At 38.3% G+C, this 24,522-nt stretch overlaps 1 protein-coding gene across 1 annotated transcript in view; it reads left to right on the plus strand.

Annotated features, from left to right (window-relative positions):
* The window catches only part of GALNT13 (polypeptide N-acetylgalactosaminyltransferase 13), a 500,019-nt gene that overhangs the window by 175,370 nt on the left and 300,127 nt on the right, over positions 1-24,522 (plus strand). The gene's annotated exons all lie outside the window — the stretch shown is intronic.

Here is a 24,522-nt window from a genome sequence, read left to right on the forward strand (position 1 = left end):
TGCTCTCTCTCTCTCCTATGGGAAGAACTTGTCAAGTCTGGACACAGGGAGAGTTTGGATTAGAAGGAGTCTAGGGGAAGAATGAGATATCAGAGGAGCTTTTGATACTTTTGTGGTATGACAGATAAGAAGTGAGAAGAACACCTAATGGACAGCATTTCATATCTTCTCCTCCATACAACATGTGCTGAGTTCCAGGATAATAGAAATTAGATTATTAGTTAGGAAAGTCAGAATGGAACTTCCCTTCTTATTATGGTGCTATGGTTAAAGTCCCACTAGAGGGAAGAGCATAAAATAACCATAAAATGGATCTCATCCTTTAGACCAAAATAGAGAATTGGCTGAGTGTATATATATGTAAAGTTCCAACTCAGTCCCAGCTTAGCTCCTAACAGAGTAAATGGATCCCACTTGGAGAACCATTATAGGAATTTTATCTTTAAAGTTATTTATAGTGTCTATATAAACTACTAGTAAAATTTTCCCTTACTGGTTTGGCTCAGTGGATAGAGCGTTGGCCTGCAGACTGAAGGGTCCCAGATTCAGTTCCGGTCAAGGGCATGTACCTTGGTTGCAGGCACATCCCCAGGAGGGGGTGTGCAGGAGGCAGCTGATCGATGTTTCTCTCTCATCGATGTTTCTAACTCTCTATCTCTCTCCCTTCCTCTCTGTAGAAAATCAATAAAATATATTTTTTAAAAGATAAATAAACTACTAGTAAAATCTAAAAAATGCTATACAGGCGAAGAAGCAAGAAAATATTACCAATAAGAGAAACGGCAAGTAATAGAAGCAGAACCACAGCTCCAAACAAAGATCCAGAAGGGACTATTATACATATGTTAAAGTAAATACAAAGAATAATGGTAAAGCCGAAACCAGTTTGGCTCAGTGGACAGAGCGTCGGCCTGCGGACTGAAAGGTCCCAGATTCGATTCCGGTCAAGGGCATGTACCTTGGTTGCGGGCACATCCCCAGTAGGAGATGTGCAGGAGGCAGCTGATCGATGTTTCTCTCTCATCGATGTTTCTAACTCTCTATCTCTCTCCCTTCCTCTCTGTAAAAAAATCAATAAAATATATTTTAAAAAAAGAATAATGGTAAAAATTAATGGAAATTTTAGAACTGTAAAATACAGCATGGGAAATTGCATGAAGTCATTAAAAAGTCATTGCATGAAGACTAACTAAGATCTAGTAGACACAGCAGAAGACAGAATTAGTCAACTCAAATCACGCCAATGGAAAGCATACAAACTGCGGCACAAGATTTTTAAAAAATGAAGAAAAAATATATATTGTTAGGAGAGATTTATTATGTAGTCAAGAGAGAATAAAATACAAATGATTAAGATCTCAGAAAGAGAAGAGAGGGACAGAATGGGAAAGATGCAGTAATAGAAAAATAGTGCCTGAGACATTTCCATATTTGATAAATTCATCAATCTACAGATTTACAAAATTTATCAATGCCTAAGCAGTGTAAATATATATAAAATACCATCCACACACAGCAGAGCAAAATATTTGAAGCCAAAGAAAAGAAAATATTGAAAATATCCAGAGTAAAAATTATACATTACTTTCACAATATCAACAATGAGACTAACAACTGACTTTGTCCCTTTGAGGTAAAAGAAAACAAGAAATGATATCTTTAAAGAGCTGAAAGAAAGAAAAAGTTAACATAGAATGCTATACTCAACAAAAATATGATTCAAAGATTTGTACAAAAATTACTTTCAAAATCTAACTGAATTTCTATAGCAGTTTTCACTACAAGAAACACTAAAGAAAGTTCTTCATGCTGGAGGTAAATAATTCCAAATAGAAGTACATATCTACCTACAAAAAAATAAATAAAAGAGTTCCAGAGGGTCAACTAGAGATACTGGTCAATTCACAAAAATCACTTGCACTTTTAAGAACAGTTGCAAAATTAAAAATTTTAATTACCATTTATAATAGGATAGAAACATGAAATTCCAGAGTGAATTTAATAGATGTGTGAGAGATGTATACTGAAAGCCTTAGCACATTGCTTATAGAATTTAATGAAGTGTTAAATAGGGAATTTATTGATTTATAGACTTATTATTATAATCTATATACAAATACTTTTTTATTTTGGTGGACATTAATTAGGTAATTCTAATATTTATATGAAAATTAAAAGGACATAGCATAGCTGGAATTATCTCTATGAAGAACAGATGCTACCAAATTTCAGTACTCATTATAAAGTTAGAAGTTAGCAGAGTACAATGATCAACAATTTAGCTAGAAGGATCGACTATAGAATGTAAAAGTAAACTAATACATATACATTGAGGAAAGGATGATCTTTTAATGAAAATGATGATTACTTCTTTCCATAAATAAAAATTAACTTGAAAATAACAATTGACAGAAATATACAGCATCATTCATTTTGTATTCCAGGTAACTCACACAATACAAGATATATGTTGGAAATAGAATAAAGACTTGATGAATCAGTGACACTTAACATAAAATTCATTACTGAGAAAATTTTATTATAATACATAATTAAGACCAGCAACATGATTGACCCAGAGTTTAGGATCCTGGAACTTTCACTAAATGAGGGCTATTCCTACAGGTGACCCTAGATTTACACTTAAGAGGATTCAAACTGAGCTGGCATGTAAAGATTTATACTTCTATATTTATTGAGTTAATCACAAAGCAGAAGTAGATAGAATAAAGAAAAAATGGGAAGGTGTTCTTTCATGTTGTTTCTGTACAGATAAATAAGAGAAACCTCAGGAGATGTCTGAAATTTCTGAGACAACATGATACTACCATGTAGGTTCACATATTGATAACCAAATGGAAAAATAGTTGACTCAAGAAGGTTAATTTAAATTAGCATTAAAACCAGACATAGGAAGGATTAATATGTATGGAATCATTTAGGACTGGTGTCTTTTAATGGAGAATATGAGGAGGCTTAAAAAAAGAAACAAAGAAACATTAAAAGTCACCAAATAAAGGGGAAAGTCTACTACTTATTTCTCTTTCATATTGTGACAAAGAAAGATTCAAGTTTGAGACAAAAGTTGTAGCATTTAGCTATTAATAAGGAGATCTTAAAATACTTATGGGTGATTTAAAATGGATTATAATGAGGTTTTTCTGTAAATTGTATTTCTATATTGGGTTGCCTTTTTCTAAAACTTCTGGAATCAATCATAGTCAGGAAAATGCTAATTTTCCAAAAATGAATTTAAAAAAATAATATTGGATGCATCAGAAATGTTTTTTGATGTATGACATTTTTTGTTGCAAGTTGGCACTTTTTCTTTATTAACTTGAGCATCAGGACTTTCCTACTAATATTTCATCAATACTAAAACCCAAAATAACAAATTTATTTTCTTTCACTGGACCTATATTTGGAGTTGATGCCATTTGGATGAATAGCTGATAATGAAAATTGTCCAGAATTTCTGGATTTTAAATTTTTACAACATATTGTAAAATACTACTTTAGTTTCTTTAATCCTAAGACAGTGTCAGACGTCCCTAAAGAGTATGAATTTATAGAAGAACACTTTTGCTACTGATAGAAAAAAAATATTTGCAGTTCATCTTTATTTTCTTGCTTGTATCATTTTTATAATTCCAAATACCTTTGAACTTTAACTTCTCTATAAATTCAGTCAATCTTTATTATACATTGGTTCTCTATTTGTGAGTTCATCTACTCACAAAAAATATCTTTGTTACTGGAAATCAATACTTATGGCGCTTTTATAGTCTTGCATATACACAGAGCAGCAAAAATTTATTTACCCAATACCATGTTCCCAGCTGGGAGAGAGCAAGGTAGCGTTCTGCCTTCTTGTTCAGCTTTCTTGCTGTAAACAAGTGTCTTGGTAGCAGTCTACTTAGTGCGAGGTTTTTTGTATTTTTGTATTTTTATTGGTGCTTTTACTGCTGAAAATGACCTCACGCATAGTGCTGAAGTGCTGTGAAGTGTTCCTAAGCACAGGAAGGCTGTGATGTGCCTCACAGAGAAAATAACGTGTGTTAGAGAAGCTTTGTTCCAGCATGAGTTACAGTGCTGCCGGCCCTGAGTTCAGTGTTAATGAATCAACAGTAGGGAACATGCAGAAAAAGGAAGAGGAAATTTGTTGATTTGTACATAAGGTTGCTCTGCAAAGTGGTAAACTAACTTCTGTAGTGCAGGATGAAGCTCTGCAAAAGATGAGAAAGTGGCTGAACTTGTGGACTCCTGAGATGATAACCAATAAAAAGCATAGAGAACAGCATTATTATGAGGCTGATAGTCAAAGAAATTTATCATCATGTTACCCAGAGTCGGGAAGATGCTGAGCCCTTCTTGGCTAGTGCGGCTGGCTCGCTCATTTCTAAGAGTGTTATAGCAAGAAAATGTTAAACTTGCGGGGGAGACAGCTTCTGCAGTTAGGAGACTGTAGAAGAAATGTTAAATACCTGGTGAATGTTGTACAGGAAAAGGGTTATGTGGAAGAGCAGACATTCAAGGCTGAAGAGACTGGCTTATTTTATAAAGGACTTCAGCAAACCAACCTATATGATGCAAATAGCACTTTGGATGACAAAAAATATTTTGACCAGAGCCTTGCAGGAATCTAACCCTGTATTTCCCCAAGGATCAGTAGTTCAGTATTTGTTAATCCAGTGTTCACTGCAACTTTATAGAACAAAACTATTGGGAATAACAAGAGTCAATTATACCTCATCTACGTATGTGTGTAGTCATCGTGTTTGAACATAAGATTTTATGAAACTGCTGTTCATGACTTTGATGAAAAATATTAACATATAGCTTACTGTTTACTATAAAAACGACTGGACCGAATTGCCACTTTTCTCTTTTCATAACCATGTATTCAAGATATGGCTCAAAGCCCACAACCTAACCCTGCAGCTCATGACTGTTAGATTTTCAGAGCCCACACATACACTTCCTTGTGTAATGCTCCCTCATTTACCATGTTTCACCCAAGAGAATATGAAATCTTTTGCCGAATCAGTAGAACACTGTTGCCTGGTCATAAGTATTAGGGAGCTGGGACTACCCATCTTTCCACCCCTTATGTAGGTGGAGGTGAGACAGCAACTTCCGCATTTAGAGAAAGTTGGTCACACAGCTATTTTATCACCAACCGAAGTTAGTGCTGTGAGGAACAGTCCCCAGGGTAAAAGTACTTGGGGAAGGGATGACAGCAAAATTCCTTATCAGATGCTGAACCAGAGAACAGAAGGAACGTTTTCTTACTTGAGATCTGGAGAATCAGTCAACTGATAAAGCAGAACACCCCCAGTGGGCATTAAGATGCTAACATTTATTGAGAACAGTCAGGTTTTTACAGGCACGATTTTCTTTCTTTTCTTCACAGTCCATCAAGTGGGTAGTCACTACTTTCATTTCATTGATCGGGAAGATGTGGGTCACTGAGTTTTAGTACTTTTGCTGAAATCACGCAAAAAATGAGAGAATTGGCAATAGACTAGATATTCTCCATACCACAGGCCTTGCTGTTTGTGTTGTACCACATTGCTATGAGGATTATTTTTTCCTTCTTGGGTTTTGAGCCACATTATATAATAAATAAACCTAGCATGTTTGATTTTTAAATTCTTCTTTTTTAATATTTACTTTGAGGATACTAGCATGCTTTATTGATTTTAGAAAGATTCGGGGGGAGGAGAGGGGGGAGAGAGATAGATGAAACATCAATCAGCTGCCTCCCATAAACACCTCCCCCCCACCAGGGATTAGGGATCAAACCTGCACCCTAGGTATGGGCCCCAACTGGGAATTGAACCAGCAACCTTTTGGAGAATGGGACAATGCTCCAAAAAATGGAACCACAACAGCCAGGGCTAAATTATTTTTTTTATTGTAACTTTAATGCATATAAAATTTGAAAAATATAAAAGGTGAGAAAATTACCCATGTGTATTTGTTTTTACTAAAATGGGGTTCCTATATACTTCTTTTAATATATCTATGTCTATAATCTCTCTCTCTCTCTCTCTCTCTCTCTCTATATATATATATATATACATATATTACCTTCTTATAGGAATGTGGCAAATATTTGAATTGGAAGCAAAAATATAAGCAATCATGTTATATCCTATTATTTCCCATATTTTGTATATGAGAAAGCTGAGATACAGAGAGTTTAAGTAACTTACCCATGTTAAGAGATTTAATAAATTGGGGAGCTGATGCAAGCCTAGGTACTCTGGTTTCAGAGACTGTGCTCTGTTCCAATAATAGAAAATAAATTACATTTAGTAAAAATCACCTAGCACCTCATAGTATTTTATAAATATGACAACTCTATAATTTATTGACTAAACCTCAATTCTTTTTCTTCGATAAATACTGAAATGAATGGCTTGCATTAATGAGCTTTAACTGGGGACTGTTTCATGGAAACCAAAATGCGTGGTTAACCTAGTGGCAAATTTTATAAAACACTATACTTATTATTGGTTTTGCAAGATTGGGTAAGGAATCTTAATCAGCTAAACACAGAGGCTGCACTAGGAACACATGAAGTAATACCTCCATGGCAAAGTAAGTATCTGTTGGTTTTGCTTCTTGGCTGAATACTGTAAGTGAGACTTATTAATGTTTATAGTGTTTCCCAAGATGGTCTCTTAAATCTGTTCTATTTTATTTCATTGTAGCTACCATTTAAAGTAATAAATATTTCTAAAGCATGACAAATAGTAGTGCTAAAGTTTTAATAGCAAGAGTAGAATGAATAATAAAACTTACACTAAGAATGGAGATTTTCTGACCTGAGATATGGTACATGTTTTGTGTGCTTAGTCAAAGATTTTATAAATGTAGTCAAATATACAAACTACAAACTCATTAATTTTAAAATTGATTATTCATGTACTTTAGGGGAATTTTGGTTTATGAGTTTTTATAAGTTTATTAGCCTCATTAATTGTCTTGATATGACTTTTATTTGCAACTTTACCATAGATTTTTTTATGAACATTTGGCATTGGAAAACTTAAAAGTGAACTGATCATGGGATCTGAAATAAGGAGTTAACTCTGAAAAGAAATACAAAATAATAGTAAACAAACAAAAATATTTCATATTGTTTGTGACAATATTTGTAATAAGCACCCATTAAAAAGACACCATTTTTATCCACTAAATGAGCAAAGATTAAAAAAATAACATTCAGTCTTGGTAAGGGTGTGGTCAAATGAGCATTCTCATACTGCCAGGGAGAGTTTAAACTGACATGACTTTTGAGAAAGGGATCTGAAATAATAGAGCAAGATTTTATCCTTTAGAAATACTCATTGACTTTAATGAACGGTTTATCTACCAAAAAAAGGAGGAGGGGTTCATCTACCAGTATTGTTTCTAATATTGAAAAACTGGAGATAATAGTGAAAGGTTTGGAAAATTATGATGTGTTATTATGGATGAATCTTACATAGCAATTAAAGTAAAACACGCTTTCAAATAATGCATTGTAGGAAATATTAATTGTTCAATGTTGGGTGAAAATAGGAGTGTATAGAATTCTTTTTCTTCTTCCTTTATTGATTAAGGTATTACATATGTGTCCTTATCCCCTCATTCACCCCCCTCTCATGCCCTCACCCTCCTGGTGTCTGTGTCCATTGGTTAGGCCTATATGCATGCATATAAGTCCTTTGGTTGATCTCTCCCCCTTATGTCCACCCTCCTCTACCTTCCCTCTGAGGTTTGAGCATCTGATCGGTGGAGTGTATAGAATTCTTAAACACAGGATGATCACCATTTTAAAGAGCAAAAGGACATATAGATATGTTTCAGATCATTAACAGCAGTTTTAAATTGTGTTGTGGGGAAAATGGGTGACTGTGTCCTAAACTGAAGGTATTTTTAAATATTCTACAATAAGTTTTTATTATTATCAATGGTATAATAAAAAAGTTATTAAATGAAATTAAACCATTTACAATTTGTATTTACAAATAGAATGTGGCTTCTTTGGAAGAATGTATTTAACTTGACTACCATGGCTTCCATCTGGTTTACTAAATTGCTTCAAATACATACATATTATTTATTTATGTACTTCATTTATTCCAGGTATAATCTTGTAATTTGTATATAGAGTAGAAGTTATGACTGGAATTTTAGTGGTAGGTAGAGAAAATTAAGATGATTTGCTCATCGCAGATTCCCACATTTCCTTTTTGTGATGGAAGGATGTCTATTAAACAGAATGTAATTGCTAGTAGAGAGACAAAGTAAGCAAGTAAATAAGAAACAAATTCCAATTAGAGTGAATGTTGGTTAGAAGAAGGTGTTTTTTTCATCCTTCTTTATCCCTGAATAATGATGTCAAAATTGATGGAGGCATCTCTGATCACTGTTGCTAACATCTTCATTAAAAAAAATAATTTTTGTCTCATTTAAATATACTTATGTTTTTCCTGAAATAGGGGTCCTAATTACCTTTTGTTTTCTTTCTTTCTAAACTACCAAATACATTGCATGTTTATAATAATAAAAATGTAGTATGCTAATTAGACCAGACATCCTTCTGGATGACCTTACGGATGAAGACGGGGCTGTGAGGGAATTCCTGGTCCTGGTTGCCAGAGGGAAACTGCTGCCGGCAGCTGGGGAAAGGAAGGCCTACTCTTGCACAAATTCCGTGCATTAGGCCTCTAGTGTAAGATAAAAGAATAAGTTACTAAAAACATGTTTGCATTGATACAGAACAGCAGTGAATACAGTGGTTGAGAGAGTGGATTCTGGAAACATATTGCATGTGTTTGAATCCCAGTATTGCTATGTGAGGTAAGGAAGATTAAGTTCTCTGTGCCTCAGTTATCCTTAGTATTATAACATAGAGAAAACAATTGCTACACATTTTGGAGTTAATAAGGATTACATGAATTAATGATTACAAAATGCTTAGGATAGAGTCTGGCATATGGCATATTTTGTTATTTTTTCAAGAGAATTTTTTTTTCAAAGTGACTATAATGATTACAATGCATAGCTATAGCTTTGAGGAATATACAATCATAATTCAAACTGGGGAATAATTTGTTGGGAGCTCCAATGTTATATGGAAGAATGTAGAGGGTAATCAACATATAGAACTAACCATTAAAATATTTATGGATATAGAGAAATAAGTGGTAACCAGATGTTAATTGATGAATTTATACTTAGATAAAAATTATGAATGTTATGGAATATAATGTAAGGTTTTTTAGAAAGAAAAATTCTTATGAGGTTCCCAAAACAGTATGATGATAAATATTCATAGATCAGAATAAAAGCATGTCTTTCAATCTTGACAAAAGACATTATGCAAGAAGTTTTTCTTAATTTTATTTTTTAAAATTTAGATCATTGATAAAGAGTATACTTTTGAAATACATGAAATACATTTTAAATAATTTCCAAATATAAGTTCTTATGATTAATACTAGAGGCTCGGTGCATGAAATTCATGCACGGGGATGGGTCATCTCAGCCCAGCCTGCACCCTCTCCAATCCGGGACCCCTTGGGGGATATCTGACTGCCGGTTTAGGCCCAATCCCAGGGATTGGGCCTAAACCGGCAGTCAGACATCCCTCTCACAATCCTGGACCGCTGGCTCCTAATCGCTCACCTGCCTGCCTGCCTGGTTGCCCCTAACTGCCCCCCTGTTGCTGGCATGATTGCCCCTTACTGACTCTGCGTGCTGGCCTGATTGCCCCTAACTGCCCCCCTCACGGCACCCCCGCTCCCCGCTGACCTGGTCACCCCATGCAGCCTGCTTGTTCAGTTGTTTGGTCATCCCTCACTAACCCCCGTGCCGACCTGGTAGTAGGCAGCCATCTTGTGAGGGCATGAGGGGTTAGTTGCCTATTACCTTTTCATCATATAGGATTACTTTTCTTATTACTATACATCATCAAACAAAAAACTAAAACAAAGTAAAATTAAGTTACTTTGAGCCATCTTAATAATACTCACAATACAATATTGAGAAAGAATATGGAGCAAAATGAATATTCCATTTACCCTTCTGTATATCTTATATAGTTTTTTTGGTAACCAGTATTTTGGACTTGAGTATATTTATATGTAATATACTCAAATACTTTGTATTCTCTCAATTCCTTGTCCTCCTAAAGTACTTTAGTTAATACAGTTGATGATCTGTGCAAGTATCACTTCAGCAAGTGTATTGGGAGTGAGGTGTGATGTGGAGACCTGTATCTAGGCACCTTGGCTGCTTTACTTGAATCATTTACTTATTCTGCAAATATTTACTGGGCATGTGCTAGAATATACCTTAATCTCATCCAATCCTAAAAGAGAGAGAGGCAGAGAGAGAGAGAGAAAGAGAGAGAGAGAGAGAGAGGAGAGAAGGGGGGAGGAAAAGAAGGTGTAGGATTAAATATTACTTAAGTATTAGCATTTAATGAAGAAAATTAAGAAACAGCGTTAAGTAGCAATAAGTGAAGCATAAAATGCACATAGGATATCAATCTGTACATATGATTAAATGATAGACCCAGCAATAAATGGAAGGAAGATTTAGAATGTTTTTTCTTAAAGGTATTTTAAAGACTTTATTTCCCTCCAAGGAGGTGGCAATAGAAGGAGTGTTTACTTGATTTCTAACTTGAAACCCTCTTTAGATTCTCCTGATATGTTAACATTGGTCAAATTTCAGGATATACAAAGCTCAAAGCACCCTTCCATATTTGAGGCACCTGCATATTTACTTCCTCCCTAAACTTTAGCTATTTAAATGCTGTTATCAAAGCATGACAGCTTCAGCTATTTTTTTCCATGAACGGGAATCTATGCTAAAGTATCACTCATCATTTCAGTATACACATTTTGCAGTTCTTTGGGTAAACTCATAGACTACTGTTCAGGATGCCTAACCAGGGTGTCACATTTATTGTCTAGGATACAGGGCAGAAAATGTTGGATTTGGAAGAAATTTTAGTGTTTGATGTTTTTAATGGCCCCTTTTATAAGTCACCTGACTCTTTGCTCACATTGAAACATTTAGTATTATATTTTATGTTGCTGTGCATGCCAGCTTTCTCTATATTTATAGATTGAGTTTCATGTCTTTGCTGTCTGGATGTACCTGGGAAACCCCTGTAATCTAGCTTATTTTAACATAAATTCCACAGAGAAGTTATAGAGACTGTAGACTCATTCGCTATCTAAATCTTTTTCATTTCTGGATACTGATGTCTACCCTAACACCCTCCCCTTGACTCTTTCACTTTAATTTTCCTTCTATACCCTTCCACACTTGAAACCATCTCAGTATTAGCATACATACCTGTCTTCTTGAGACAGAAGTGGGCTTTCTTTTAGTCTACTACCTTCTGCTCCTTTTCCATGGTTACATCTGTTCATGACTCACCTTCTTATAATGCCTTACATAACTTCTAATTAGAAATTCCCTGTGCCCTCTTAACCAGAAAATCCATATCACTGCCCATCATTTCCCTTTATGTGGCAGTATCATCATTTTTTGTTTTGTCTTGATGTTTGTTTGGCTTGTTTTCAGTCCTTTCTATAATGAAAGATAGTAGAAAAATGGACTGTGCTAGATCAAGTATTATCATTCCAAAAATACTCCCACCCTAAACTCAGGTAATGGACCCTGAACATACCCTGAAGTACTTTTTGATGATATTCCATGGTCAATATATTTCTCTTTACCCCATCCTGCAAGACTTTTCCATATGACTAATTTCCCATAGATATGAATGCTATTAGAGTTTCAAGTGTAGTCTTATTTTGAAGGTAGACCATTGTCAAATGACCATTGATTTATCTTATTTATGCTTTGATAATATGCCTGGTGTTTAATAGTATAAAGTAGCCTCAACCTGTAATGGACACTTGTGGTTGAACCACAATAAAGCAATGTGCTGGAGCCTTGGGTTTTCTTAGTCTCTAGGCTCTAATTCAAGCAATTTCATGTCCATACAACCAAAAGATTCTTTAAACAGTTCATAAGTATGACAGACTTCTTCAAAAATAGCTTAAGTTACTAGTACCTAGATCTGGTTAAAATCTAGAAATCAGTTTATTATCCAAATAGATTCCCTGGATTTATGATACATATTTATTTAATGAATTGCCTCCTTTGCTTCTTAAAATAATATAGCATTCATGAAATTCATTATGAAATGAAAATTTTGTGCAAAGTGAAGCTGTGGTAAAATAACTTACCCAAGGTCATAAAACAAAGATACAACTGGGCTGACATTTGGTCTGAATGCTGTGTATCTTCAAAACAAAACCTTTCCTCTATTCTAGATTTCACAGCAGTTGAGATTTCTGTGTGATATATAAAGAAATTATTGCCCATTTTACAAATTCTTTATATCAAAATGTTTCAAAAGAGAAAATAAAAATTTTCCACAGACACCTTAACGAAATTTCTTCATTTTCATTTTATTAACTTCGAAAATTAATGGCATCTAAAATTCTTTAATCCTCTCACTTTCTGAGGTAGCAGTGGCACATATGTTTTCAGCATACCTTGCATGCAACTTTATTATAAGGAATGTTGTGAAGTATAACAAACAATTCCTTCCCTCAAAGGAACAAATAACAAATATTTAATGATTGGTTCAAGAAATAAGTGCTATCGTTGTTCAGCTCTCTGAGTTGGAAAAAGAAGGAAGTGGCTTTGAAGGAGAACTTGAAAGATGAGAGATACCTTCCTCTGTCCTCTGCTCCCTGATCCATGGATACGTCTGTTTGGGACTCACCTTTTTATAATGATTGGTGCCCCTGATAATTAAGCAGCGCCTTTGTGTCCTCTCATCGGATAACCACATCCTGACTGCCATTTCCCTTTATGCAAAAGTAGCAGCAGTTCTAGTTCAGTCCCTGCTGAAGTGAAGCCGCGGGAAAAAGTGATGGTGTGGGAATAGGAGTGACCATGGCAGGCTTTAATATCAAAGGCAGATTGCCAATGCTGGGGAGTCCTGGACAGGGAGTGTTAAATGTCATGAGGAATGACTCAATCTTGATGTTTCTGTGGATAGTAGGATTGGAGAAGGGCCATATTCTCAACCCAAAGACCAAAGGGGACAGGTTTATCTGGTGAGACTGGAGGGCAGGTTGAGGAGAGCTACACTATGCAAATAGGCTGCCTCTGTATATACTTTTGAATGTTTACTGCAGGAGAGATTTAGCTTAAACACTATTTATTGGTTGCTGTTTTTAGAGTACCAGTCAGTAATAGTCCAAAAGTAATATTTCAACTATAAATGTCCCTTTCTGTTGTAATAAGTTAAAGCACATTAGCAAATCATTTTTATTAACTTCCTTGTACTTTCCTGGACCTACTCTCTACAATAAGCTAATTATGAATTTACCTTGGGAAATTTGTTGCTGAACTGGTTAACACAATTCTTGGTTTATATAGTTTCTACTATATGAATGCTACCTGTGTTTTATAAAAATGACTCTAAATGTTTTATATGACTCTAAGGTAAGTGGACCAAATTCTAGGAAATTAATTTTAAGTTAAGTATAAAATAATCCCTAAATTACTTAAATACACTTAAAGATATTATATTCTAAAACTACTTACTATAATACTAATGCCTTTACCTACCTCTATCAATGTTGAAAAACCCATGTATTAAAACAAATTCATCTTTCATGCCAGCTAATACACAGGATTTTTTTTTTTTTTGGCTAAAATAAGAGAGAAGCTCATTGGTAAAGTTCAGGTAAGGTTTCATGCTATCAGTGCTGCCTAAGAAAAACTTCATTTATTATAAATATTTCCTTCTTTATTCCCGATTTATTCTTTTTCTATTCCTCAACATAGATCAATTATTAGTAACACTAGAGGCCTGGTGCACGAAATTTGTGCATGGTGGGGGTTGGGGGCCCTTAGCCCAGCCTGCTCCCTCTCCAATCTGGGACCCCACAGGAATTGGACAGCCCTCTGGCAATCCTGGCTCCTAACTGCTCACCTGCCTACCGGCTTGATCCCCCTAACTGCACTCCACAGCTGGTCTGATCCCCCTAACTGCTTTCCCCTGCCAGCCTGATCGCCCCTAACCACCTGTGCCTCGGCCCCACCACCATGGCTTTGTCCAGAAGGACGTCCGGAAGGTCATCTGGAAGATGTCTGGTCTAATTAGCATATTACCCCTTTATTGGTATAGATTGTATTTGAAATTGTTCAGATATCTTTTATATGTTGAGTTATTTTCCACAAGCATCGATTTTGAACATTCACATCAAGTTTCTTGCTTAAGAATGAAATCCCGATATTCTCTGTCACTCTCTTTTTTCTTGTTCACTAAGGCAATTTAATTGCTTTCAAGTAATTTCAAGGTCATGCTTAGTTATTGGTCCTGCACTTTTTCCTACAGATGATTTTCTACAATGAAAATGCCAGAGAATCCGTTTCCACACAATTGATCTATATTTATATTCCTGCTCAGCTGTGTTATCCACCCTAACCCCCCTCCTCCGATCAGGAAATAGAAATGTTTGGTAGTACTAAACTCAAAAACTAAAAACACTCTTAATGGAAGAAAAGTGCCAATTTAGATAATTTATTTATAATAGAAAAATCTTCTTTTTTTTCTTGCTTAGGTTTGAAATAGTGACAACTGAAAATGTGGATTAGTACTAATTGCTAATTAAAACAAAGTGAAATTATGATTTTAGTATAACCTGTAAGAGTCATGTATGAATGACTTCTTTGTTCATGTGAACCTTTGTTATTTTCAGGTGCAGCTTAGCCTCACAAAAGCTAGTTGTGGAAATAATTACATCCATATGCACAAATTGGGAAAAACACAGGTGGCGGCTTCATTCCAAACTCACTGACTTTATGAGGGACAGAAAGGAGTGAAAGAGTCTGTGTGCTCTAACTGATGAGGTGCAGTGTGAAGGAGGGACTAAAGGCTTCAGGGTCTTAGAATCTTGGGTTTGATACCTTCTTCCATCTTTTAAGTGAAGTAGACTTCAGGCAAGGTACCCAAACCCTGAGCCTCCGTTTCCTCATTGTTCATACAACAGATCTTCTGTGAGGATTACATGTGATGATGTATTTTAAGCTTTCGGCATATTGGGTTTCTCTCCCACCATTGAATTTAATCTGATGAATAATTCATTTATGAAAATTATATTTTCTTAAGTGCTTTGTAATTTGGCTTGTTTCATTTTTGACAGTGCTTTTAGTAGTAGACATTGGCACGTTATACTGTAATTGTTTCCCATTGTCATTAGACAACATTTCAGCAAGCTCTAATATAAATCTGACCATACCTTTTTTCCTTTTAGTAAGGAATATATAGCAATATTGCATAGAGAAATCCCTCTATATATGGGTTTGTCTTAGCTATAGATAAGAGTACTTATGCATTTATAAGTATAGTCAGTACTCTATGAATTCATTTGCATAAACTTTTGATTATATGCATCTTTATTCAGAACACTGATTATTTTTTCAAACAGTAAGTGTAACTTTCTGGACAGAGGATTCACCTTTGAATTTTCTTTGGTGATACTTTAAAGCATTTTTAGAATACCAATGATTAAATTACAACTTGGAAACTAAATATTTATTAAAGCTAGGTATACTTATTAAAATTTAAAATGTAATAAACATTTTAAGGGACCCAACAATTTTAAGGGACCAAACATAAAGGGACCCAACCAATTGATGCTCTCAGGAAAGTAACTTTATTAGCTAAGAAGATAGGATATACCTATAGATACACCAATGCACACAACTAAAACATCTTTCTGGAAGAACAAACTAAATCTAGTTTGTGATGAAATAGATGTCATTAGTTCACCACATGCACTTTGTCATCATTTTTTTTTATGAGAGGATTTAGTTATTTATATCAAATGTTTGCAGGTGTGAATTCAGATTCCTGATAAGGAAAAGAAAAGGATAAATCGTTTTCTTCTGAAAGGAAGTGAGCATTGCTCAGAATGTGCAGATTACACACTACTGAGAAGCCTTGGCTGCTTGTCAAAAATGCTTTCCTAACAAAGTACATATATTGATGGCCCACAAGCTAATTTTTCAGACTGTTATACACATCAGTGAAGCCTTAGATAAACACTATGGTACATGAGTGTTTAAAAAGTCTGAATTATTGAATCTCAACATATACTGCATATTAATTGAAGGCACATGTATGTAGAATTCATAGCATTTACTATATTCTGATTATACAAAGAACTTTTTTTGTTCCAGGGACTTTTTTATCTTTAACATTCACAAGTCTATCAGGGTTTTTTTTCAAATTTATTATATTTTAATGAGACTATGATTTGATATTATAAATCATTATAAGTGCATTTGTCTAAGTTTCCTATTAATTTGTCTACCAACCCCGCTTCCTAAGTCTAAGCAGTTGAAAGACTTTATTCCTTTAAAATGTGATTATGTTAGCTTGATCCATAGTCTTCTAACATATTAATGCATGGACTCCCTAAGACAATTGAAATAATTGTGTAAATTCAATAATTTTCAAATTGATAATTTTGTTCAAAGATGAGACTATACATGTGGTCCATTTTCCTGTTATTTCTCAATAGTCCAAGAATAACATGAGAGGGATTCTTCTGTCAGACCTCAGTGCCTGAATAGGCTGATCTTCAGAGCAACAGTGTAACTTTCTTAGAATAAAAAGTGTGAATCACTATTCATGTTTTTCTCTTTTCTTTTGTCCAAAAAAAAGAGAACTAAATTTGTGTTCCAATTTTGTAATTATATTGAACCTTATAGTATTTTTAAAGAAATTATTCATGGATTTACGCTAATTAATGAGTTTCACTTCCATTAATTCTTTTTTTTAAATATATTTTATTGATTTTTTTTTTTTTTTTGCAGAGAAAGGGAGAGAGATAGAGAGTTAGAAACATCGATGAGAGAGAAACATCAATCAGCTGCCTCCTGCACATCTCCCACTGGGGATGTGCCCGCAACCCAGGTACATGCCCTTGACCAGAATTGAACCTGGGACCTTTCAGTCCGCAGGCCAACGCTCTATCCACTGAGCCAAACCGGTTTTGGCCATTAATTCTTTTGTATCAGAGAACTTTAATTGTGTCTGTAAATCACCTTATATTCTTTGTGAGTGAAGCAGATTATAAATAACTGTAAATAGATAACTATAATGCAGTGTGCAAAGTTTTACCATATTGTGAAAATGTATTGAACAGAAGTGGCCACAGGCTGTGTCTTATACACTATAATTAATTACAATAGCCTTGAATCTATAATAGAATTTGAAAAAGTAACCCTGGCCTTCATCTCTTCTGTTATCCTATATGATAAAAGGCCAGGGACCATAAGCGTAATGACTGGAATGACCGCTCAACCAGTCGCCTTGAGGTGCATTGAGCACCTCTTGGTCCCTGCCCCCTGACCTGCAAGCTGCAGTGGGCAGGGTGGTGAGTGGTTTGAGGTGGTGGGTGGGGCAGTGAGCAATTTTTGCGGCAGCGGGTGGGGCGGCACGCTGTGGCAAGCAGCAGCAAGCTACTCGCACATGATTTTGTGCACTGGGCCTCTAGTATTCAATATTATATTATTTTATTTTACCTTTAGTAGATATGAAGAAAAAACTATTCTATACTTTAAGTTTATCTATATTCAGACACTAATTTCTTTTGTTCACTAAACATACTACGACTCTTCATATTCTATCTATATATATGAAAGCCTAAGCAACTGTAACGACTTGGTCGCTATGACACACATTGACCACTGGGGGGCAGACACTCAATGCAGGAGCTTCCCCCTGGTGGTCAGTGCGCTCCCATAGCCAACATCCCTCAGCTGACCAACCTCCCGTGGTCCCTCTCCCTGGACTGGGATGGGGAGCCAGGGGTAGGTGGTGGTGGATGCAACCCCTTTCCCAGGGAGGCTAAGGGCTGGCTCCCTCCTTGGGGCCGATGTCCAACCTCCTGTGCCCTGTCCCTCCCCCCCACCAGCAAGTCCTGATTGGCCCACTGCCCAACTGCCATGGTGGCAATGCAGCGGTGAGGGAAGGCGGGGGGGAGGCAGGGAACCATGTGGTGGTGGGGTGCCGATGATGGTGGTGTCAGCACCCAGTGTCTGTTACTTCTGCGCCTGGCCCGGCGACCATTGCCTCCTCTCCAGCGCAGCCCTGATCTGCCTGGCTCCGATGGTCCTGATCACCGGCCAGGCCTAGGGACCCCACCTATGCATGAATTTCATGCACCCAACCTCTAGTATATTATAAAATTATTTACATGTTTTCTAGGAAAATATTCTGTACACAGTTATTCAGTTATGCACTGGAGACCTGGTTGGTTTTGTTGACCAGTGTCACACAAATAAATTCAATGAAAAAGTAGAGGCAATAGTGCTTGTTTTAAAATAAAATATCAGAACAATTTTGGAAAGCATTTTTGGAAAGAATTATCAGGGCTGTTTTTGTTCTTCAACATTAATTGCAAACTGATTGTGCTATTGTTTTTTAAAATGCACAAGGTTATAAATTGCTCAACATTCTGATCCAGTTACATTCAGGCTGCTTTGTAGGAGTAGAGTTAGAGGCCGGTCTTTGCTTTTTTTCTGAACTCAGGAGTGTGTTTCTTGACTCTTTCTTTACCTGGTTCTCCATGGTAAATTATAGCTGGCCTGTCGTTTAGCTTGTTACTCTCATGGAGCTAATATTCTCCTCTTGTTGCTCTCTTCCAAATTGTTATAGAGAAAGTTAGCCTTTAGGCTTGATCATCCCTACAGTCTATTCTAAACAAAGTCAGTTCCTTTGGGGATATCTTTGAAGATCTTTGTTCTTGTGACCTGCTTTTTCCCTGGGCAAAATTTCTGTGCTTCACTGGTCTATAGCTGAGGTCAGAGCAGTGGTTGCTTCTCTCAAAGATGCCACCCCTATTGAGGGACACTTTGGTTGTTTCCATGTCTTGGCCACAGCACAGTGAATAATGCTGCAATGAACTTAGGGATGCATATATCTTTGTGAATAAGTGTTTTCAAGTTTTTCAGGTAGATACCCAGAAGAGGGATTGCTGGATCATATGGTAACTCTATCCTTAATTTTATGAGCAACCCCCATACACTTTTCCATAGTGGCTGTACCAGTTTACATTCCCACCAGCAGTGAATGAGGAGTCCTTTTTCTCCACCTCTCCTACACTTGCTATTACTTGTCTTGTTGATTAAGTCATTCTAACGTGTGTGAGATGAAATCTCATTGTAGTTTTGATTTGCATTGCCCTAATATTGAAGTTGAGAATTTTTTTTTCATATATCCATTGGCCATTTGTATGTCTTCTTCGGAGAAGTGTGCCTATGTCCTTTCCTCATTTTTTAATTGGATTGTTTAAAGTACATGTGATACATATATACAATGAAATACTACTCAGCCATAAGAAAAGATGCAATGCTGCCATTTGCAACAAAATGGATGGATCCTGAGAATATCATGCTAAGCAAAATAAACCAGACAGAAAAAGTCAAGAACCATATGATTTCACTCATATGTGGGATATAAAAGTGAAAGTAACAAAGAACAAACAAGACAAACAAACAAACAAAAAAATTCATAGACACAGACAAGAGTATGGTGGCTACCAGAGGGGATGGGGGTAGGGGTAATGAAGAGTAGAGGGGGTCCAATATATGTCGATGGAAGGAGATTTGACTTTGGATGGTGGGAACACAATGCAGTATACAGATGATGTATCATAGAAATGTACACTTGAAACCTATATACTTTTACTACGCAACTAGAGACCCGGTGCACGAAATTCCTTTACAGGGCAGGGTCCCCCAGCCCAACCTGCACCCTCTCCAATCCAGGCGCCCTCAGAGGATGTCCAACTAATGGCTTAGGCCCGCTCCCCACCGGGAGCAGGACTAATCTGTAGTCTGGCCTCCCTATGCAGGAGGCGATAGGGCTGATCTGGTGAAGGCGCTGCCCCCATCACCCCGCTGCTGCTGCCACTACTGGCCGCCACAGCCACCAAGGTGTTTTCATCAACATGGACTCCAGTTGCTTCACCACAAAAAAAATGACAACATTCTTTAGGCATTTTCAAGATGTCTCTTTCATAGGATATGACATTTCTTTCTTTTTATTTTATCCTCACCTGAGGATATTTTTCTATTGATTTTTAGAGAGCATGGAAGAGAGAGGGAAAGACGGGGAGAAACATCAATGTGAGAGGGACACCTTCCTTTGCAGCTCTCCCATAGAGGCAGGTCTGCCGGTGCGCCCTGGCTGGCAGACCCTGTTCTCTGCAGGCCTCCTCTCTGCAGTGGAGACTGGCAGGCCCTGGTCTCTGCTCTCTGTGGACAGGCCCTGCTCTGCCTTGCTCTCTGCGGGCTTTGCTCCACCCTGCTCTGTGCTTGCCTGCTTGGCACTGCAGTGGCTGGCAGGCTGTGCTCTCTGTAGGCCTGCTTGCCATCATGGTGGTTGGCATGCCCTGCTTGGTGCTGTGGTGGCTGGCAGGCCCTGCACCATCCGTGGCTTGCCTCACCGCGCAGCAGTCTCCTCCCGACCACCTGCGCACGTGGCCTCCTCCTGAGCAGTTATGACATTACAGTGTCCTGGCTAATTTGCATATTACTTCTTTACATATATATATAGATAGATAGATAGATAGATAGATAGATAGATAGATAGATACTATCCCCAAAAATGAAATAATAAGTAAAAAATAGCACTTCTCTATAAACAGGACACTGGGCAGGGTGGTACCTTCTAGTCTTCTTAGTTTTCCACTCCTAGGATAGAACGTTTGCCCTGTGAGTGAGTTGGGGCAAATGTGATAAGGCCCCATTATTCCTGACCTGTAGATGTTTCTTTGGCCTGCCATACCTATGGTAGACCTATTAGTGGAGGCTACATAAAAGAATAATCCTGAGGCCTCTCAACCACTGTCTGGAATAGAGTTTCTGCAACACAGACTGGGGGTGAGGGATGAGAAATGCTAGCTGTCTGCAATTTAAAATTTATTTTAACAATGCAAGCCCAAAATATAAGCCCATGAAAATACCAAATTTGATTTACTCATTCCATCCTTTTGAAAACCAACATTTCCTATCCTACAAAATGTATCTTCAGCAGTTTCCCCAGTCTGTTTTAAAATAGCCTCTGTGATTAAGCTTCTTCCACAGTCTCAGGAAGCTGTTCCATAATTCATTTATTGTTCATAGTCAGGAAATAACTCCGGATATTCAACTCAAATATCCTTTACCTTTGTAAAAATAACTTTTCTCAATTAGGATAGTTTATATTTATCCTACTCACTTGTATGCCTCTAATGTTTTTCATTTTGCACAAATATGTAAGTCACAATTATCCAATACAAATATGTATACATCAATAATACTTTAAATTTTTAAAATCTAAAATGCAGCAATTATAAATGTAACCCACCATATTAAATAAGATGTGTTGTGGTGTGTGTGTGTTTGTGTGTTGTGTTGTTTTTGTAATAGGAAGAAAATAACAGATGTTCTCATTACAATCTTTTGCATAATTGCTCAGTGTTTTAATTTGACGAACCAGACTAATTAATATAGAATTATTAATATTACTAGAGGCCCAGTGCATTAAATTTGTGCACTAGGGGAGGGGCCCCTCAGCCTGGCCTGTGCCCTCTCGTAGTCCAGGACCCCTGGGGGGATGTCTGACTGCCAGTTTAGAGGTTAGAAAAAAATCTTGTGAGAGAAAAAAAACCCAAAACAAAACAGAGGACACTGCAACGAGGGTTTGTTCTGAGGAGCTAGGATTAACTTTCTGTGTGAAGACTCGCCAGGCCAAGGAAGAGGGTAGGAAGGAGTGAGTGTGTGTGCATGTGTGCATGTGTGTGTCTGTGTGTGTGTGAGAGAGAGAGAGAGAGAGAGAGAGAGAGAGAGAGAGGATCCCCTTGTGCCCGAGAGAGAGAGAGAGAGATAAGGACTCCAGACTCTTGTTCCAAAGCACAAAACTTTGCTTTCCGTACGTTTATCGCATGTCTAAACACAAACCAGCGTGTACTTCAAGCAACATGTGTTAGGGAAGGAGAAGGCAGCCTTAAAGCAAAGGGTGGAGGTGTCAGAAGTGAGTAACTCCTCTCGTCCCCGCAGCTGAATTCCTCGGGCGCCTTCCTCTTTGTGAATCCATATTTATTTCTGGTGCGTGGGAAGTTAGGGAGCACAGCATTATCCTGGGAGGGGAAGGTCATGGGGACTGCACCCATGGTACTCACCCCAAGTTTCATTTCCTCACCCTCCTGGGTCGTTTTCCACCCCACCACTGATCCAGTTAATGGGGTCGTAGGTCTGCAGCTGGATGCCTCCAGGTGGAGAGCATGCTGGGCACTGGGTGGTCCAGCTCTGAGGCCCCTGTGTCCACGTCCCGCCCCACCAGCTTCCCACCTGTGGGCAGTGGCTCAGGGTGTTCTGTTGCCCCATGTGCCAGACTCAATCCAACTGGGTGCAGGGAGAGATTGGGTGGCTCCACGGCAGGCGGCTCCACAGCTAGTGCCTTTCCGTTGTGTGCCACTCAGGGGAAAGAAAAGCTTCCCCAGAAAGGTTTTTCAAAATTCTTCAGGGACCGGGAGGTTGGCCGGACGGGGCCTCCCTTCCCCCAGCTGCAGGCATCTGGCCCTGCCCCACATCCGCACCCGCCTTTGCTTGGTGCTGCCGCCATCCACCACCACCCACCCCTGGTTCCCCATTCCCCATCAGGCAATTGGTGCCTGCTGGCTGGTGGTAGGAACTGGGAGGTTTGCCAGCAAGCCCCAATCAGGCGATTGGGTGGTCAGTGCATGTCACAGTGACGGGTTGTTCTGGTTCTTTGGTCGTTCCACCGTAACGGGCGCTTAGGCTTTTATATATAGAGACTAGAGGCCTGGTACACAAAAATTGTGCACTTGGGGGGTAGTCCACCCTGTTCCTGCCACTACCACTGCTTATCATCTCTGCAGCACTGCCCCCTCCCTGCCACCAGTTGCCTCCCTCTGTAGGCAACAGGCGTGGGGTGCAATGGCTTGGCTGGCCTGGGCCTCCCTCTGCGGGGTGATCACTGGTTGGCCGTACACCTGCCACAGCATCGCCAGCCTGTGGCCGGGGCCTCCCTCTTTTTTTCTTTTTTTTTTTAAGTAAGAACAATGTTTACTGAGCAATAATACAGAACTGAGTACTATGAAGGTTTACCAGGATGGAAATTCATCGCACCCTGCCCCTGCCACCCCCAACACTCAAAGACTACAGTATTTAGAAGTGACACGGAATGGCCATAACTGCTGAATATTTGTTCTTAACAAACACACCATAGCATATTTATACTGAATAACATCGAGTGATTATAGAAATCCACTTATATATTACTTGTATAAAATCTTTTTTTTTGGCAAAAAATATTTAAAAAAAAATAAAGTCTAAAAAACATGTGCAGTTGAAAGCTCTGCCAGGACAGCCAGTCTGTAAACATTCAGTGAGTATGTGCTTGGGAAGGACGCCCATACCTCATGCCCATTCAACTCCAGCTAATCACATTGAGTGATTATAGAAATCCACTTATATATTACTTGTATAAAATCTTTTTTTTTGGCAAAAAATATTTAAAAAAAAATAAAGTCTAAAAAACATGTGCAGTTGAAAGCTCTGCCAGGACAGCCAGTCTGTAAACATTCAGTGAGTATGTGCTTGGGAAGGACGCCCATACCTCATGCCCATTCAACTCCAGCTGGTCCGGCGAGGGTGTGCCCCGGATGCCACTCTAGGCTGGACCCACGGTGGCTGGGTACAGCAGGGCCTGGCACTGTGCCCTTCTCCAGCCTTGGGTCAGGGTCAGGGTCAGGGCTGGGGGCAGGCAGATTGCAGTTTCACTCTGAGTTCCATACTCAGCCATAATTTTGGTTGCAACTCATGGCTTTTTCTGGCTGCTCGGAGGTCCTTTGGGTGTGCCCTGGCGGAGAGGCCGGAGAGTGCCCACAGCTGTCTGGTTGGGCGTCTCTCCTGCCCAGAGCCTCTGTCCTGCCTCCTGCAAGCCTGGCCCCAGGCAGAACAGCCCCCCTCAGGACTACTTTGGTCTCAGCGCTTGGTTCTAGGTTTCGTCAGCCTGGGTTTCTTCCCCTGGTGTGGCTGATCTGAGTTTCACAAAAAAGCCTGGCTGATGCTGGCTGTGATGAGCCTCACTGAAGAGTTTTTCATGCAGCAAGGAAGAGCCCTCTGGGACCTTGTTTGTCCTCCCTCTCCTTATTTCCTTCTCCTTCTCCTTCTCCTCTCAGCCCATGGTCACTTCTTCTCCAGCTTCTCCAGCAGTGGGATGCCTTCTGAGTCGGGGGTCTTAACAGTGTTGGTCCAGAAGATTCAGGTGGGGCGATGCAAGCTGAGCCTCAGGATGAGCTGCTGCCACTCCTGCTTCAGCTCCTCCATCTGGGTTTCGACTCTGCATTCATGAGCTCCAGCCACTCACTCAGGACAACTTTGGTCTCAGCGCTTGGT

This window comes from Myotis davidii, unplaced genomic scaffold (assembly GCF_000327345.1).
Source record: "Myotis davidii unplaced genomic scaffold, ASM32734v1 scaffold753, whole genome shotgun sequence".
Lineage (NCBI taxonomy): Eukaryota > Metazoa > Chordata > Mammalia > Chiroptera > Vespertilionidae > Myotis > Myotis davidii.